Here is a 17305-nt window from a genome sequence, read left to right on the forward strand (position 1 = left end):
GCAAGTGCCACTGCGAATGTGCCACTTTGCAATGAGGAACAAGATCGCCTAAATTTCTCCATTGCTGAGCGCGATTGAACCCAAGCTATAACGGTTCCCCAAGGACAGCAACCGGACGAATGAACCGGCTGCGCCGCAAATGCACTGGGTGGGTATGTGCTGCTTTCAATGAGCGCCTTTGATGCGAAAGCTTTCACCGACCTGCTCCATGAGTGCTTTGGCTATGTTACCGCTCCTCAATGAAGATCTCACCAACTTGAACCTCTGTGTATGTGACACTTGTTGTGCGGCAATCGCACACCCAGGCACGCCGCGCTCCTCTTCTCGGAGGCCAGGCTTGGAGTTTTTGGCATTGACACTAGATGGTGCAGCGTTTCCAGGGAGGAGCGTGGGGGAGGACTTGGGCTGCCGCGTGATGCGTTTCCCAGCGTTCCTACGCTCCGGCGCCCCATGCATTTCGGACGTCGCGCAAGGTCGAGCCAAATAGGTCGCGAAGCTTCGGGTGAAGAGCGGTTCAGAACAAATTGTCACCAACAGCAGCAAGGGTGGTTATCAAAGCAGCTATAGAAGCGCGACTATGTTTGGAGGGAACAAACATTGGGAAAGAAAAAAAAAACGTTTTTTCATTAAAGCGAGACACAGTTAGGTTTATTCAACAAAAATAAAATTCCTTATCAATTTTATATATGAGTGACGAGTGAAAAAAGGAGAAATCTATTTTATTTTGTCATTATCAACAAATACCTTTCTTCAGCGCCGATCGCTGACGCCGCTATTGACTGCAAAGCAATGTAGCTCTTGAAATGTTCAGAAAGGCGCGCTCGCAAAGTTCAGCTGTTACAATACGCCTTCCTAACAAGTTGTGCTCTTTTGCTTGTCGACGTTTGTCTGAATTTGGTGATGCGCGAAGCTTCCCCGTTTCTCAACCCGTTCAGTCAAAAGTAGTCGGTTCCGACCGCCAGATAGTTGCTTACTTCAGTTATTTTCGTGCGACTGCGTAAGCCAAAGGGCTTGGGTTCTGACGATAGGACCAGCACTCTGCACCTAAATCTTTTGTCGGCCTCCAAAGTATGTTCTTTTTATGGGTGCGATTTCGACACCTGTAAGGCTGGCCTTTCATGCATCGCTTTCCGCGCTGAAAGCTCGAAACGTTCATCAAGTCGAATGACGGGGCATTTAAATATGCCGCTCTAATGGCAGACCACCAAAACAAATTTCGCTGGTTTGAGAATAAAATGACGTCACTTCTGTTTTTTGACGGATATGGCGTCACATTGGTCTTTTTTTCCGCCGGAAGTGTTCCCTCCTTGTACAGATGGCGCTAAGCCCCACGAACCGCTGATGAACAGCCATGTTTTAAACGTATGGGCTTCTATGGAAGCTTCGCTACCAGGTATATCTACCTTGCGTCGCGCGCCGGCTTCACGGTTGTGGCACTAGATGGTGTAAAAGTGTTGTTAGGGAAGCGCGAAAGAAATATGCCGCTGCAGCAGATTCGACGGTGGCAATTCGTTGTCGCTATATTGAGTCAGTGCTAAGCACAATACCATTTGAAGTCATCGGGAGATGGCTCCGCCGCTTTTCATGTCATTGATTATGCTTGTTGACGATGTGTTTTGCACGTCTCGATATACAATAAAAAATAATTTCACCATATTTACATGTTTCGTAATTAAAGGAATGATCGCCTTTCACTCACCTGGTTAAACAAATTCCTCTTGACTCAAAATAAGCTATAGAGTTAGTCACTAAGTATTATACATATTCCTAATAAACGCTTCCGGTAAACTAATTTACGACAAGGCGTTGACTACCAGGCGGAAACGACTCCTAGTTGTTGACTTGATGATTGAACTAAGACGCACAATGGCAAAGCGTAGGCGATCTCAAAAAACAACAAATCCCCGTCTTGGAGAGTTCTACAAATACATATACCAGAACGCTTTTGCCACTTATAAAGTCAACATCAATATCGCTAAAACAACCAGCTGGAAACGTCATTGCTCGCTCAACGTTAACGAAGGAGGGGACATTGGGCCTCCCATTCCAATTCTCATTCGGTCACAGCTCACAACGCAAGGAATTCCACCGCTTCCACTTCCAGACGGTGTTTTTGCAACTAGTGTTTGACAGTCTGATGAGTTGCTAGGCATAGAAATTTATGCATGCTCCGCTCAGCACGTTTGTCACGTCAGTTTCGGCCAATAATGCCCTTGCCCCTACCCGAATAATGACGTACCTTTCACCATTGTATCAATAGAACAATATATACCGTAAGTTAACACGCGATCCGAACTGAGCATCCATGGACTGGACAGGCTTGCTCTTCCCATGTTGAGACTTGTTTTTCGAAATACTCGAAATTTTGTTATATTACTATTTAATTCTTGCTGTAAATTAAAGCACTTTCCTATTTGTTAGCGATAAGCACCGAATATTTTTATTGCAAAACTTATTCGACTACCGAAATCAGTGTCATCATACAGACTTATTGCAATGAATTCCACATTTGGCAAAATGTACAATTACTTCTATATAACTGCAGAGTATATTTCCTGTGCTCTAATTATCTAATTTATTTTAAACAACATTGTTTCACAGATGTATAAGAAGAGTGCAGCCTTCGCGTTATACGCGGTCCATAAAATCGTTATTCAATTTAAGAATAAAACGCGACACATTTTACACATCTCTGTGAATTGCAAAGGTACTTTCAACAGCGTTTAGCCCCCAAAGTGTTGCATTTTGTTAGATTTCATGACTCTCCTTGAAACCTTTAATAGTTTTCCCTGAACCCCGAACTTCGATGTACCCCTCCATACCACCACGGAGGCGGGAGCCAAACTATCAAGTAGAAGTATTTCATTGTTATTATTCAGAGGCTTTCAACTCTCTCCTTCCCGCCCAGAATGTAAACACAAGCACACTCTTTCAAGTGAGGTACTTAATACTGTCTCTGGCCGGCACGTCCTGCAAACGTCAACACCTGCACAGTAAAGTCATGATGCCTATACTTCGCCAAGAGTCATGCCGATACTTTTACCCGAGTTCGGAACGCCACCATTTGTTTAAATGACATCACCTTGAAGTGCCAACAAAATATTGCTAGCTCTCCTGTAATCGAGAGTAGATGTAAGCATCAAATGGCAACCGGCAAAGCAGATTGGTTGGAGATGACGCTAGCCACAATCTTCACATGGGTGTAGTGCACGTTGGCAACGGCACACTCCACTACACCACACCGCAACACGGTTCATATAGACGCCGGGCTCGAATCGTCCGAAGCATGCCTGTGCCTGAGCTCCTGAACACGGGTTCCGGTCAAGTACCTGGCGGTTTTCGTTTGATCTGTGTCTTTTACGTAATTTTTTAATCTTTTGTTTGTTTCAATATCCGTTAACGTGCCAGAGTAATTTCCTATTTCTCTACAATGTCACTCTCATCGCCAGGCCAGGAGGCTTCCACCTGGTCCGCTTCTGTTCCTACCTCTGATCTGCCGGTGGAGCTTTGCTTACGCAGTGGGACGAGTAGCGTAGCTCTGGCTTTGGCTCCGAGTGATGGCGGAGTGATTCGCATGACGAATTCCAAGGCGATTCAAACCGAACTCTGGAGGGCCTCGGCCAATTTTCAACAAATCACCGAGATCTGACAATTTGGCCGAGGGCGCCTTCTTTGCTGTTTGCTAGACCAGGCTTGTTTTGAAAATTTACTGAAGTACGATGTTTTTGTGACACATCCGATGAGCGGTTTCATTTGTCATCACCTTGCATGTACCAAAGGCCTTGTCTGCGGTGTCGACATAAGTCTATGTCCGGCATAAATGTTGGAAATGTTTTCAGCGGCAGGCGTGTATTCTGTGAATCGTTGCAGCCGTGTCGGTGATAATAAGCGCATGCCCACAGAAACAGTCATAGCTACTTTTGCATGAATGAACCACCCATCGGAAGTCGAGGCATGACCACTTATATACCGAGTTGAGCCTCTATCACCTCGTGTCCTTCAGTGTCTAAAATGCTGGTGGTTTGGGCACATCATAAAAGGTTGCAGGTCCAACAAACGATGCCGAATTTCTGGAGAAGGCCATAATTCAAATGACTGTTCTTCCCGAAAGGAGTCCTGCTCATTTGCCCTGCAAGCCTGCAGGGCAGGCTTGCAGGCTTGCATTTGCCCTGCAAGCCTAATTGCCCTGCAAGGTCAAAAGAAGTGCAAATCCTCGAAATAATTGATATACGTCGATTCTCTCGTCATTAGGCCATTGGAGAAATTGAAAGCAGGACTCAAGGAAATGCTGGTATAACAACAGCCCGTCAAATACTGTGTATGGAAAACTGGATCTCTGGGGCTGTGGCAGCTTTCGTAGAAAAGACATTGTAGAAAGCAACGAAGCCGATTGTGACAAACCTCACTGACTGTCTTTTTCAGGTGCTATCTTCACAACTAGCTCCGTGGCTTCAACTAACTAATAAAGCGAATATTAAGGGTGCGGTGTCGGGTCAACCGCGGAGTCCGCCTATTGAAATATCGACGGCACAGCCATTCCCTACTAACGATTCATAAAAGTCATCAACTGCTGACAAAGTCGACCACATCTGTCTCTCCGACACAGATGGGATGGAAAGTCAAGATGTAGATATGGACCCCCGATCTCTTATTAAACGAACAAGGTCAACGACAGAGAAAAAAAATCTAGCAAAAAAGTACGTTAGAGAGATCCCGACTAAGAAAGACTTCTTAAAGGAGAGCGTTTTAGACCAAGCCCCCATTTATTCCCCATAGGAACTTTGACAGTAATTCAGTGGAACTGTCGTTCCACACTTCCCGCTAAAACAGATTTATTATATCTTATTTCTAAATATTGTCCAGATATTATTATTTTACAGGAAACTTGGTTTGCTGCTAGCCAGACTTTTCATCTCAAAAATTTCCGACGTTTTCGTTTGGATCGCCTATCCTGAGGCGGCGGTTTAGTTTTGCTTGTGTCATCAAACAGCTGCGATAGAGCTACTATAGCATACCAGAGAATTTCCCCAGACTGGGAAATCTGAGCACTGGATATAATACTTCCTCGTTGAACACCTCTTTCTATAATTAACACGTACTTCTCCGCTGGAGTGCAATATACCCGTTATCTAGACACCTCTATTGCTTGCAGTCAGAAGTACATCATACTAGTGGGAGATTTTAATTCTCATCATGTATCGTGGGGTTTTCGAACGGACACTTGTTGCAAACCCTTATGGGTTTGGGTCTTAACGAATCATTTTTCTTGCTTAAATTCGAGAGCATATACTTTTGTTCGGGGTCAGTAATGACCTGCCCTATATCTTACGTTTGCTACCTCGAGCATGTCTGTCACCTCCTGTAAGACTTGATTCCAAAACGAACAGTGATCACCTCACTATAACTTTTGAACTGCTTACTCCGTTAACTAGTTTAGATAGTAATGTGACACTTTTATTAATTAGAAATAATTTTAAAATGCGTTAAAATAGCTTTAAAGGCTCAGGAGGGCATGGAATGAGAAATTAAAACAATGAGCCTATGTTCAATTCTAAAACAATCACCAAAAAAGCTCGATTTGTTGTGCAATCTACTAAGGGTGGATAATATTGTCCCTGGTGGAATTCTGACTGCGAGCGAAATTTTCGACGTAGAAAAGCTGCGTGCAAAAAACTTTTATACGGCCAATGTAATGTTAATTGGGCTGATTGTACATATATAGCTACTACATTTAAACGAACAGTCACAAATACTAAGGAGGATTATGATTCCAAGCACTACACATACCTTTCGAAGTCTAGCAATAAAAAAGCCCTGTTTATATTTCTTCGATCTCGTAAAGTTATCCCGGCGCCCGTGAATGTAAACTCTGTCATTCTATCAACAAACAAATTATCAGAATCACTTGAGAAATTTGATGAAAGACATGCGTGACGTATCTATATATCTTTACAATATATCATAGCATATCTTTTACATAGCATGTATCTTTACAATAGCGACAGAAAATCATTCCTCAAGTTGACAAGTCAAGTGCCTTGGTGTTATTTACGATGACAAGCTCACCTGGCGGAGTCACATTGAACATGTTAAAAGAAAGGCAGAACTTGCTGCAGCTATGCTCCATCGGCTCAGCCACCGTCGCTCTGGACTGCGCAGGGCTACCTTACTGATGATACATAAGATGTATGCTCGGCCCATATTAGAATTCGACTGCGCAATCATTTCCGGTGGCCCCGCCTACAAAATTAAGCCTCTCATAGTTTTAGAAAGAGAAGCTCTACGATCATACGTCGGGCTACCTAGATTTGTTGCCAACACTGTTTTATATCAGGAAGCTCATATAGCCACCCTAGATTGCAGATTCCGCAAGCTTTCGATTGAGACATTTTTAAAATTTTATGATTTTTTAAAAAGATGTACGCAATATGCATTTATCACTGAAGCGTCTGAGTTTTTTCAAGTATCGTGGTCGAGATCCCACGGTCCTCAAATAATATTTGTGCAAGCACAGTTACAAAAATTGGATCTGTCCATACGCCAAGTTTGCCATTCAAATGAAGCCTTAAGAGACCTCAAAATTGATTTCGAGGACATATTTCCAAATTATCCTGAACTATTACCAAGGGGAGATTTAACTAATATCTTACACGGCCACCTACACCAGCTAACCACTGACAATGTAATAACTACTGTCGCTTCTGTGTGCAATGAAAAGGCAGGAGTGGGGATCTTCGCTGAGTCTTTACAATGATCTTACTAACTTCGCCTTCCCGACTTCACAGCTCTATTTCAAGCAGAATTATTAGCGATTATATTAGCATTATGAAAAATTCCCCAAAATGACCCGTTAACTGTTATTGTGACCGAGTCGCTATCTGTATGTACAGCAGTTACTACATCTTTAAATTCAAGAATTCAACGAACATTTTTCTCGATGGTACCCCCGTACTTACGGAAAGTATGTTTGCTTTGGATACCGGGACATCGTGGGTCGCACTTGAACGAAATGGCTGATAGACTCGCAGCAGCATCTCTGAACGGCCCTATCATATGTTTTGCCAACATCAGCTTATATCACAGCGGCTACAGAAATTTCTTTATGTCGCAAAACTCTGCAATATCCATGCTAACCCCGTCTTCTAAATTTCACTATCTTGGCTTCCCATGGAATAATATTTGCTGTCCTTCAAGGCAATTGGAAGTTTGTTTTACAAAATTGAGATGTCGTATACCTCCTCTAAATATTTACTTACACAGGTCTGGTCTCGCTACGTCCCCTTCATGTTATTCTTGCAGTGCACCTGAAACTATCGAACATTATTTTCTTTCGTGCCGCAGCTTTCTAAGACAAAGAAAACCATTAGAAAACTCATATATCCAACTTGGGCTATCGCTATCCTCGCCAACCATTATTTCTTTTGGGGCGTCTTCACTGGGATCCAGCCACAGGGAGGCTTTTCTTGCAGTTAACAATTTTATTAGAGAGACAAAAAGAGTACCTTGCTGAATTTCAAAAATCCTTAATAATTTCTATTATTTCATTTCATTACGTTCATTTAATTCATCCAAATTCTTGACAATAATTTCATTACACTTCTAAATTGCAGTTCTATAGTACCACGCACTACTATTCAAATCTAGTTTTGCCTTACTTCTAAGCATACGGAAAACCACCTGCTTCTTGGCCAATCCCCCATTGTGGAAATGCGCCACTGTTTAGGATACAAGACAAGACGCCAAAGAGACAGAGAACACTGCCCGGTTAGAAGAAGAATGAATTGAATTCTGGGTTTTTACGTACCAAAACCACGATTTGACTATATGGGGCTCGCCACAGTGTGAGAATCCGGACTATTTTTGACCACTAGGGAATCTTTAACGTGCGCATATTGCACGGCACACGGGCGTTATTCCATTGCCTCCATTGAAACACGGCCGCCACGGCCGGGATTTGATTCCGAGACTTCTTGCTTAGCAGAGCAACACCAGAACCACTAAGCCACAGCGGCGGGTAGATGCGCCTGAAAGAGGCGCAACGCAGCATGGTGCCATCTCTCGAGGCAACGCGAAACCTGCGCCGCGGAACTCACGCATCGCTGACGCCAAAAGATGAGAATGAAGTGTGCGGTTCCCTGTACCGACCTCTGTAATGTCCCTACAGGAAATGACCAATGAAACTTCAGCACACTAGAATTTACAGCTTGAGTGATATTCTGAACAAAGATTCGAAGAACTCGAAGCAACACATTTTGTAACTTCTTTTGGCAGTAACTAGCGTACGTAATGAGGTCCTGCACGAAGGTTTGGGGGCCAGAGACTGCATTTTCCTTAGTTTTGACTGGTTGGCCGAATGATCTCGTTTTCTTCTCGCAACCTTCCCGGATGTCCTCGTTTGAGTGCCTGGATAACGGCTCTGGCTCTTGGCTCTAGGTCACTTGAAGGTTGCCGAAAACGGGAGTTAAAGGCATTGAATGCTCAGATGTCGCAGTTACGCTCAAAAAGCGAAGCATCGATAGTGATAGCAAATTAGTGACCTGCTATACGAAGTAAGCACAGTAGTTTTATTGGCCTAGTAATTTTGTAAAGAGAGAGAGAAATGGTGCATAGAAAGGCAGGGAGGCTAACCAGAGGCAGTTCCGGTTGGCTGCCCTGCACGGGGGGAAGGCTGAAGGGGGATAAAAAGAGAGAGTGGAAAGGGGAGATAGAGAGAAATAGAAACGAGCACGAACAAACCGCGTACACTACAGAGCGGCAGAGGGCGGCGTTCTTACAGCCTATCGTGAAGCCCCGCAGACCGCAGGAATAAACTTGTAAACATAAGTATACTAGGTAATTTAACAAGCAATCTGTCACGCGCGCACAAGAAAAACGAACACATCTGACTCGATGACCGGGAAACTGGCTGTCAAAAGGATGAAGTGAGAAGGCGCGGCAGCAGCAGCGATGTAACTAACCTTCGTGCTGCGTGTCGCATCAACGCGAACTCAGCCGCGGAAACACAACGCGCGGCGGTCTTTACCTCGTCGCAGAGAGAGAGAGAGTAAAACATCTTTATTAATAATATATGAACGGCGAGAGCACTGTGGGAGTAACCCTCAGTCCAAGGTCCTGAATGTCAAGATACGGTTGCCCGGGCGGGCGCGTGCAACCGCCTGGGCCGCCGGAGTGGAACGCACCTCCCTCCGTACCCTCCTCGCGGAGCCTTGTGCGCGAGAAAAGAGGGCACATTTCCTCCCAGATTTCCGCAGTTGCAGTGCGCGCGATTGAGCCGCGATCGCCGGCTCACCGCTCGTAAGGTTTCACTCGCAGATGCAGCGTACTACGCGCAGCGACAATTTTATCGCCCTTGGTCTCCATACGGAGCCTCACGATGACGGTGACGTCGCCTGCAGAAATGAGCCTGAAGCTTGCATATATTTGCTATCGCAGTACAATACAAATCCTCGACGTTATATCTTTGTTCGAACTTAACGTTTATTGAACGCCTAAATGACCTCCTGATTAAAGTAGACATTATTTTCTCCCGTTCACTCGCACTCCAAAATGCATTGCTCCGTATCCACAGTTGCAATCCACGTTTTATATCATATGTAGCACCCGTTAGGTGACCAACAGGTCGACCCCTCAGTTCAATTCAAACTTCGCGTTCATACAACGCACACCCCTACTCACCACCACAAGTGCATTCCGCACAACTCGTACGGACTCCACCTGGTTGCGAGTCGAGTGCCTGTATCCAGTCAACTCTCTCTTCCTGCCTTGCTTCTGTGCCCGGTATTTAGTTATGAGCATAAACCAACTAGCCGGGAAGTCCGTTTTACGAAATGATATGACATCTGACATGTTCTGTTGCAAGTAGGTGCCTTCTTTCATAAGGACAAATATTGGTAGTTAACAGTAGATTAGCTACCTTCATTTTTCTCGCTATAGGCAACGAGCGCGAGCAACTCCAAGAATTCATTGAAGCAGAAAATTTTGTGAAGGCCTAACGAGGTAGGCTTTGCATAGGCGCCCAAGGTGACATGAAGCCCACTGAATGTAGTACAAATTGCGACCTCTGTAAGGGAACTTTACATCGTGCATAACTTTTGTGATAGTTTGTTTTCAAGTTAAGCCCAGTGCAAGTGAAAACGGTCCGCAGTAGCTTTACAGAGCTAGTAGCCAAGGAAACTTGTACGCTTTTATGAAAGCCACGCAAGTTTTTCAAGCGAAGGCACGCGTATGGTTTTTGCTTCGAGGTCGTTTAAACTCCAGCGAACGGGTTTAGGATAATTATAACCAGCTCGCTACTTTGTTATTTTCGCCGAATGTGAACCGAACCAAAAAAGCGCGAACCCAAACCCGAACCAAAGCCTCTATATATCGGTTTGACATTCTGTGTTCGTATACTCTATATAGCCTGAGAGGAACGCACAGCAAACGTGTGCGCCAGCCGCGAGTACCAGAAATTGAAAGCTTTGCGAGCAAAAAACGATGTTTAATCAACAAACTTGCAAATTTGATTACCTTAGAACACCGGTAGGGTAAGAAACGAGCCATTCCTACGGCACGGCGTGGCACACGCCTCGAGCTCACGCACTTATTGCGCTGCCCTGCCACGGTCTCGTCGCTTATTGCTGCTCTCGCTGCAATATGAATGCATCACCACGCATGCGTGATGGCGCGTCGACTCTGTAATGCGAGATCGGCCACGCTTGTAGCTGTCTCACCGCCAGGCGATAGAAGCCATCGGAACGCGCAGTCCATTACAGGTTGATGTACTGTTGCCCATCCCGACAACCTCGAAGTAAATATACGTAATCTTTTCCTTGGCTGCCCATGAACGCTGATTGTTATTGCTCCAGTGGATTCTCATCCACCGCCATTGCCTGCACCGCCGTCGGCGGTGCTTCTATTCGCTCCAGCTTTCTGAGGCGCCTACAGCCCAATGCTAATGATTAGTGCCGCGTTGAATGCTTGGTATCGCATTGAATGTTTTGTCGTCTAACAGACCTGCGAAATTATGTTTCTCTTTGGCAAGGCAAAGGTAGCCTCGCTTGAAACGGGCCTAGCTTGAAACGGATGTTTTCCAGGAAATCTGTCAGTGTATTTTCTAACGCATTAGTGGCCTATCTACGTTTCCCGTGCTCATTCGTTTGTCTTTCTATGTGTTTAGCTACTGCCCCTGGCTGCTTTTGCTGATGATGACATGATGAAATAGAAGGTTGGTACCTTTAAGGGGGACACCGGCTGCTTGCCTAAAAAACAAGAAGATAATACTATATTTGACAGACAGTGTGTGCCAGATGCATCACAAAATGTAGTCCGTCAGCATGACTGATTTAATTGAATATTGGAGTTTTAGGAGAAAAAATCACGATTTGGTAACGTGGCACGCCGTAGTGTCGAACACCGGATTAATTTTTACCAGAAGGTGAACTCTCTCTTGAACTCTCTTGTTCTCATTAATTTCGCTTCTAATGATGCAATCAATCAATTATTTACTTTTACCTATGCTATCACTACTTATCCATAGGTAAGCTATTCCAGGCCATGCGCCTTTTAGCCTTCCCGTGTGCCGATAATCAATAAATTGTCCTTACGTGTCTCTTTCTCCCTTTGGCGCTTGATACCTCACCTAATTAGCATTTCGTGACCCATTTCTTGACCGTATGCCTTTTCGTGACCCAGTAATTTTGTTACATGCAAAATTGTCAATAACAGGCGCCTGTTCCAAATATCTCGTATACATACGTTTCGGTGAAGGCGTACGGGCTAATAGCTTCGTTATTCAGCTGCGTTTGAATTACCAGCCATTTTTACTTCTTGCGGCCACCCTGCATGTTAATGTAACAAATTTTACCTTCTCTATTCTTAGTCTTTGTGCGTCTTTTCTGAACTCTTTGCGGACTAATTCTGCCCGTTGCTTATATATGTCGCTACATTGACTACTTACCCCCGTATTCTCAAACACACCTTCATTCTATGCTTCTCCTCGACTCAGCCAAGTCGAGGTGACGGGGCTTCCTTCACCCAAGGCGCTTCATGAACAGTACTCCACCTTTCCTCCGCCGAAGAACGCCTTCAAAGTGCGCCCTCGACTAGAGTGAGGTGCACGGACTATGAAAAGCGTCTGAAATTCCGCATGTCGCATATGAGAGCATCCTCACACTGTTTTCCTCCTGCTATCACAGACACTTCCCCTTTAGTATTAAGAAAAAAACAAGCTTCAAGGATACGCCAAGCCACGCGTCACAAAAGAACTTCTCAATCAAATAAAAAAAAAATAGCCTTTATGATAAGTTTATCAAGTCACGAGGTCTAAACGACTGGAACGAGTTTAAACGTTTTCACAATCGCCTCACGAACGAGCTTCGCAGCGCGAAAAACCGTTATCGCACTGACTTGTTCAACTCGTGTGAAGGCGACAGCCAGAGGACATGGAAACAGGTGAAGGTTCTGCGCAGTCATGCGTCTGTTTCCCAGTCACATGTGCAGATTGTCAGCAAGGGTGTTCAAATGAGTGGTGAGGCATTGCCTGAAGCATTCCATGATTTTCTAGTCGCTAATAAGAATATCACGCATGAGAGCCTGCGATTTCCTAAGAACAACTGTTCCAGACACGATCTTCCTGCACTTAATCAATCAATCAGAATTAACATGTCTTTTTTCTGAGCTGACCAACAGCCGTAGCCTGGATGTAGACAATCTGCACACAAAGCCAATTAAGTATGCTCTAGACATTGTTACCCTATTGCTGGTATACATGTACAACTTATGCCTCGATGCCGGAGTTTTCCCGCATAAAATGCAAGTTGCTAAAGAAATCCCGTAATTACAACGTGGTGACAGGTGTGTAATACCAAATTACATGCCCATATCCATTTTGCCAGTTTTCTCAAAAGGCATGGAGAAGGTTATATTTAAACGTCTTTCTGCATTTCTGGAAAATGAAAACCGCTTAACTACCTGTCAGTACGCTTTTCATAAACAACGGTCAGCACAGCTTGCCCTTATTGATCAAGAACAGTTTATTTTCAAAAACATTGAAGAGCGCTTGCTCACACTTGCTGCACTAACAGATTTTGCGAACGCGTTCGACTGCATTAATCACAAACTTCTACTGAAAAGAATTGACTAACTGTGAAATTCGTGACGTTGTCGTTGATTTAATTAGATCATATCTAAACTCCAGAGTTCAATTTGCACACGTCAATAACCTCTCCTCTCAGTTCAGAAACACAAGGATAGGAGTGCCACAAGGGAGCCTACTTGGCCCTCTCCTCTTCAATATCTATTTTAATAATATTGCCAATACTCACAATGATACCAAATACATCATCTGTGCTAATGACAATGCACTACTGTTTTCCTCTCGTCATACCTAAGACTTATTAAGAACTGCTAATGCAGTACTCGATAAACTTCATGCGTGGTCTGATAAAATGGGTTTCATAATACTACTAAAACTAAAACCATATTATTCCAAACCAAGAATAAAAACGCCACGCTGCTTGCTGACATCACACATAATTCAGATAAAATGGAACTAGTGAGCTAAGTAAAAAGCCTAGGGACCATATTGACCTCGATATATCATGGAATAGCCACATACTATCACTTGTCACTAAACTTTCACAGATAGTTGGACTGGTTTCTTCCCTTAGGTACCTTCCTCGCAATGTAAAGATGCTTCGATATAACTCCCTTTTCATAAGTCATCTGAATTATTGCTGTCTTGTCTCGGGCACCACATTTGTCACAATATAGGTCGGCTATTCATCCTTCAGAAAAAAATTATCCGGGTGATGTGTGATGTGCCATGGGACTTCGCAAGTGAACCTCTCTTCCAAGAACTGAAAGTACACAAAGTGTATAGTTTATAGAATTACAGGTTAGTTCGTGCATACGTTAGGGAGTGTAGATCGAATAACTGTTATATACGTTCCATAACTAACCTTAAACAAAACTTACACCGTTATGAAACATTATCTCCAGAATACTGGTATGTAACGCAAGCACGCACTAACTCTGGAAAGCAAACGATTGCTAATATGCTGCCTCTCCTACTCAACATACTGATCGCAAATGATGTTGATGTTTTACTGTCTTCGTTAACTAGTCTTATAATTATTATTACTGCTAGTGCTGGTTTTATGCTTAATACTCTCTGCTTGTTGATCACAATATTAGTTTTGATGCAACATCTGTTATTAGTACGCATGACTGATCTGAGTGCCGTATTTTTTCCCATATTGCCGATTTCGGGATATTATGTAAGCTAAGTAACTTGATATGGTTTATAATTTTTGAATGGGTGTGTTTGTTTCTTTTTCGTTCTTTTTATTCTGCTTTATTGTTACCATTCCTCATGCACTGTTGTTCCCCCTGTTGTTGCCATAAAACGGGTTTTAGGACATAGTCAAGCTGGTGATGCAGCTTTCTTCAAGACCCGTTCATATTCAAATGTGTGTTATTTATGGGAAATAAATCACTATCTATCTATCTATCTATCTATCTATCTATCTATCTATCTATCTATCTATCTATCTATCTATCTATCTATCTATCTATCTATCTATCTATCTATCTATCTATCTATCTATCTATCTATCTATCTATCTATCTATCTATCTATCTATCTAACCCTATTCCCCATCAGCTTGGTAACTGGGAAGTTCATGGTCTACTAGTCAGAACATCGAGCTGACGTTCTGAGGGAACCATGTTCGAACTCAACCGTCACAGCATCCTGGGTCACTGCTTATGTGCCTCCCTTCAAAGAACCTCTTTTATGTCAATGTGGGTACCTATGTGCCACTTTTGAATGAAAAAAGAACATTTGTCAATGGCAAAAAAAAAAAATCTTTGAGAAGCGCTTCGGTGGTTAGGCGGAATCAAACCGACGTCATATATATTCAAACAAACTTCTCTCAGTGTACATTCCCTGAACCGTCACTCCCGAACTTCGCGTCGTCCCCACTGAGCGACCTAGTGTGTCCACAGCGAAGCGCGTGAGAGGATACGCCTGATACATTACGCGTTTCTGTGTTGGCAATACGGTATGTATTGCCACCGATACGGTCATCTAATTACTATTCGCATTAACGTCGATATTCTTCGTGAGGTGGGCCCTACTACATTTTTTTATAGTTCTGATGTCAACGTACCTTAGTTAATTACCTTCGTATCTGTAACTGGCTTACTGTCGGCAGAGCGTATCTAGGTCCCGGAGAAAATGCAGGACGGACAATAGAAAAATTATTACACACGCCGTAACACTTATCATCACAAACATGCATGACTGTAGTCAAAACATTCACACCGTATAAGTACTTATCAAAAGGCTCATCTTTCATGTCAGCCGACAAACTTCTCCAAGTACGTAATGCCTTTTCTCGTATTAATATTAATAAAGCTATCCATGTTGCTCATTATAACAGCAGTGTGTTGTGCAACAGTTAAATTATGCCGGATGAGGATTATTTTTTCTTTAGTTACTGCTAAAAGTAAAGACACCGTACCACATGGATATAATATCAGAGTGTCTACCAACCGGAAAAACTGGGAATTCTCAGGGCTTCTGAATAGTCTGGAAATACTCAGGGAAAATTAAGGAAATTTCTGCTTCTATCAGGGTAAATTAGCTGTCGTTTTAGAGAAAAGGAACGACAGGCGCCCTAATACTGGCCCGACCAAAAGAGAGGGATCGTAACGAATCGACTTTGACGCCGCGTCATCGGCTGGAGGAGTTTGCAATGTACAATGGACGTCCTATTTTTGGGACATGCCCAATAATTCGGATGGCTTCGTGGCACCACCACGTACCCCATAGAGTCAATTTATGAGAACCTCTGAAATTTTGGAAGCAAAAACCCTTCACCGTCAAATTTTCCGGATTTTTACCGTAAGCGCAGGTTCGAAACGGCATTACTCAAATACACCACCAGCACAATTAATATTATGTCGCCGCCTCGAACTGGCGCTCTCGCGTGCAGATCCCCTGATGGCCATAGGCACCACCGCGGCAACGCTACGCCTAGCTCCTTCGACGTTTGCTGTTAAGCTTCTTGCTGTTCGCTGCAATGTTTTTCACTAAATAAATTCGTCACTGTCATTAATGGCACGGACTCCACCTTTGTAATCCTCGCGATTGGCTTCGAAGCGCGAAAAGCGTGGCGCGTTGCATAATGCCGGTTCCCGATAGTCAACTTTGCCTTAATACAAATGAGTTACGCGGCGAAGCATAAGCAAAGTATTGCGGTGAAGCTTAACAAGCACGTGAAAGGGCAATTGTCACGGGAAACATTATGTATTCCTCAATTATACACACGTGCAAACGCCGTCTCCTGTCATAGTATCAGCACCGATATGACTAATAAGTGTACTGGCAGGCCTTCAGAGCTCTTTCGGATGTACCTGTGGTGATTTGAGCCCTTAAGGGCAGTAAAAGACATCATCATTATCATCAGCCTGGTTACGCCCACTGCAGGGCAAAGGCCTCTCCCATACTTCTCTAACAACCCCGGTCATGTACTAATTCCGGCCATGTCGTCCCTCCAAACTTCTTAATCTCATCCGCCCATCTAACTTTCTCCCGCCCCCTGCTACGCTTCCCTTCCCTTGCAATCCAGTCTGTAACCCTTTATGACCATCGGTCATCTTCCCTCCTCAGTACATGTCCTGCCCATGCCCATTTCTTTTTCTTGATTTCAACTAAGATGTCATTCACTCGCGTTTGTTCCCTCACCAAATCTGCTCTTTTCTTATCCCTTAACGTTACACCCATCATTCTTCTTTCCATAGCTCGTTGTGTCGTCCTCAATTTAAGTAGAACCCTTTTCCTAAGCCTCCAGGTTTCCGCCCCGTAGGTGAGTACTGGCAAGACATAGCTATTATACACTTTTCTCTTGAGGGATAATGGCAACCTGCTGTTCATGATCTCAGAATGCCTGCCAAACGCACCCCAGCCCACTCTTATTCTTCTGATTATTTCCGTCTCATGATCCGGATCCGCCGTCACTACCTGTCCCAAGTAGATGTATTCTCTTACCACTTCCACATCCTGGCTACCTGTTGTAAATTGCTGTTCTCTTCCGAGACTTTTAAACATTACTTTAGTTTTCCGCAGATTAATTTTTAGACCCACTCTTCTGCTTTGCCTCTCCAGGTCAGTGAGCATGCATTGCAATTGGTCCCCTGAGTTACTAAGCAAGGCAATATCATCAGCGAATCGCAAGTTACTAATGTATTCTCCATTAACTTTTATCCCCAATTCTTCCCAATTCAGGTCACTGAATACCTCTTGTAAACACGCTGTGAA

This window comes from Dermacentor andersoni, chromosome 5, assembly GCF_023375885.2.
Source record: "Dermacentor andersoni chromosome 5, qqDerAnde1_hic_scaffold, whole genome shotgun sequence".
NCBI classification, from domain to species: Eukaryota; Metazoa; Arthropoda; class Arachnida; order Ixodida; family Ixodidae; genus Dermacentor; species Dermacentor andersoni.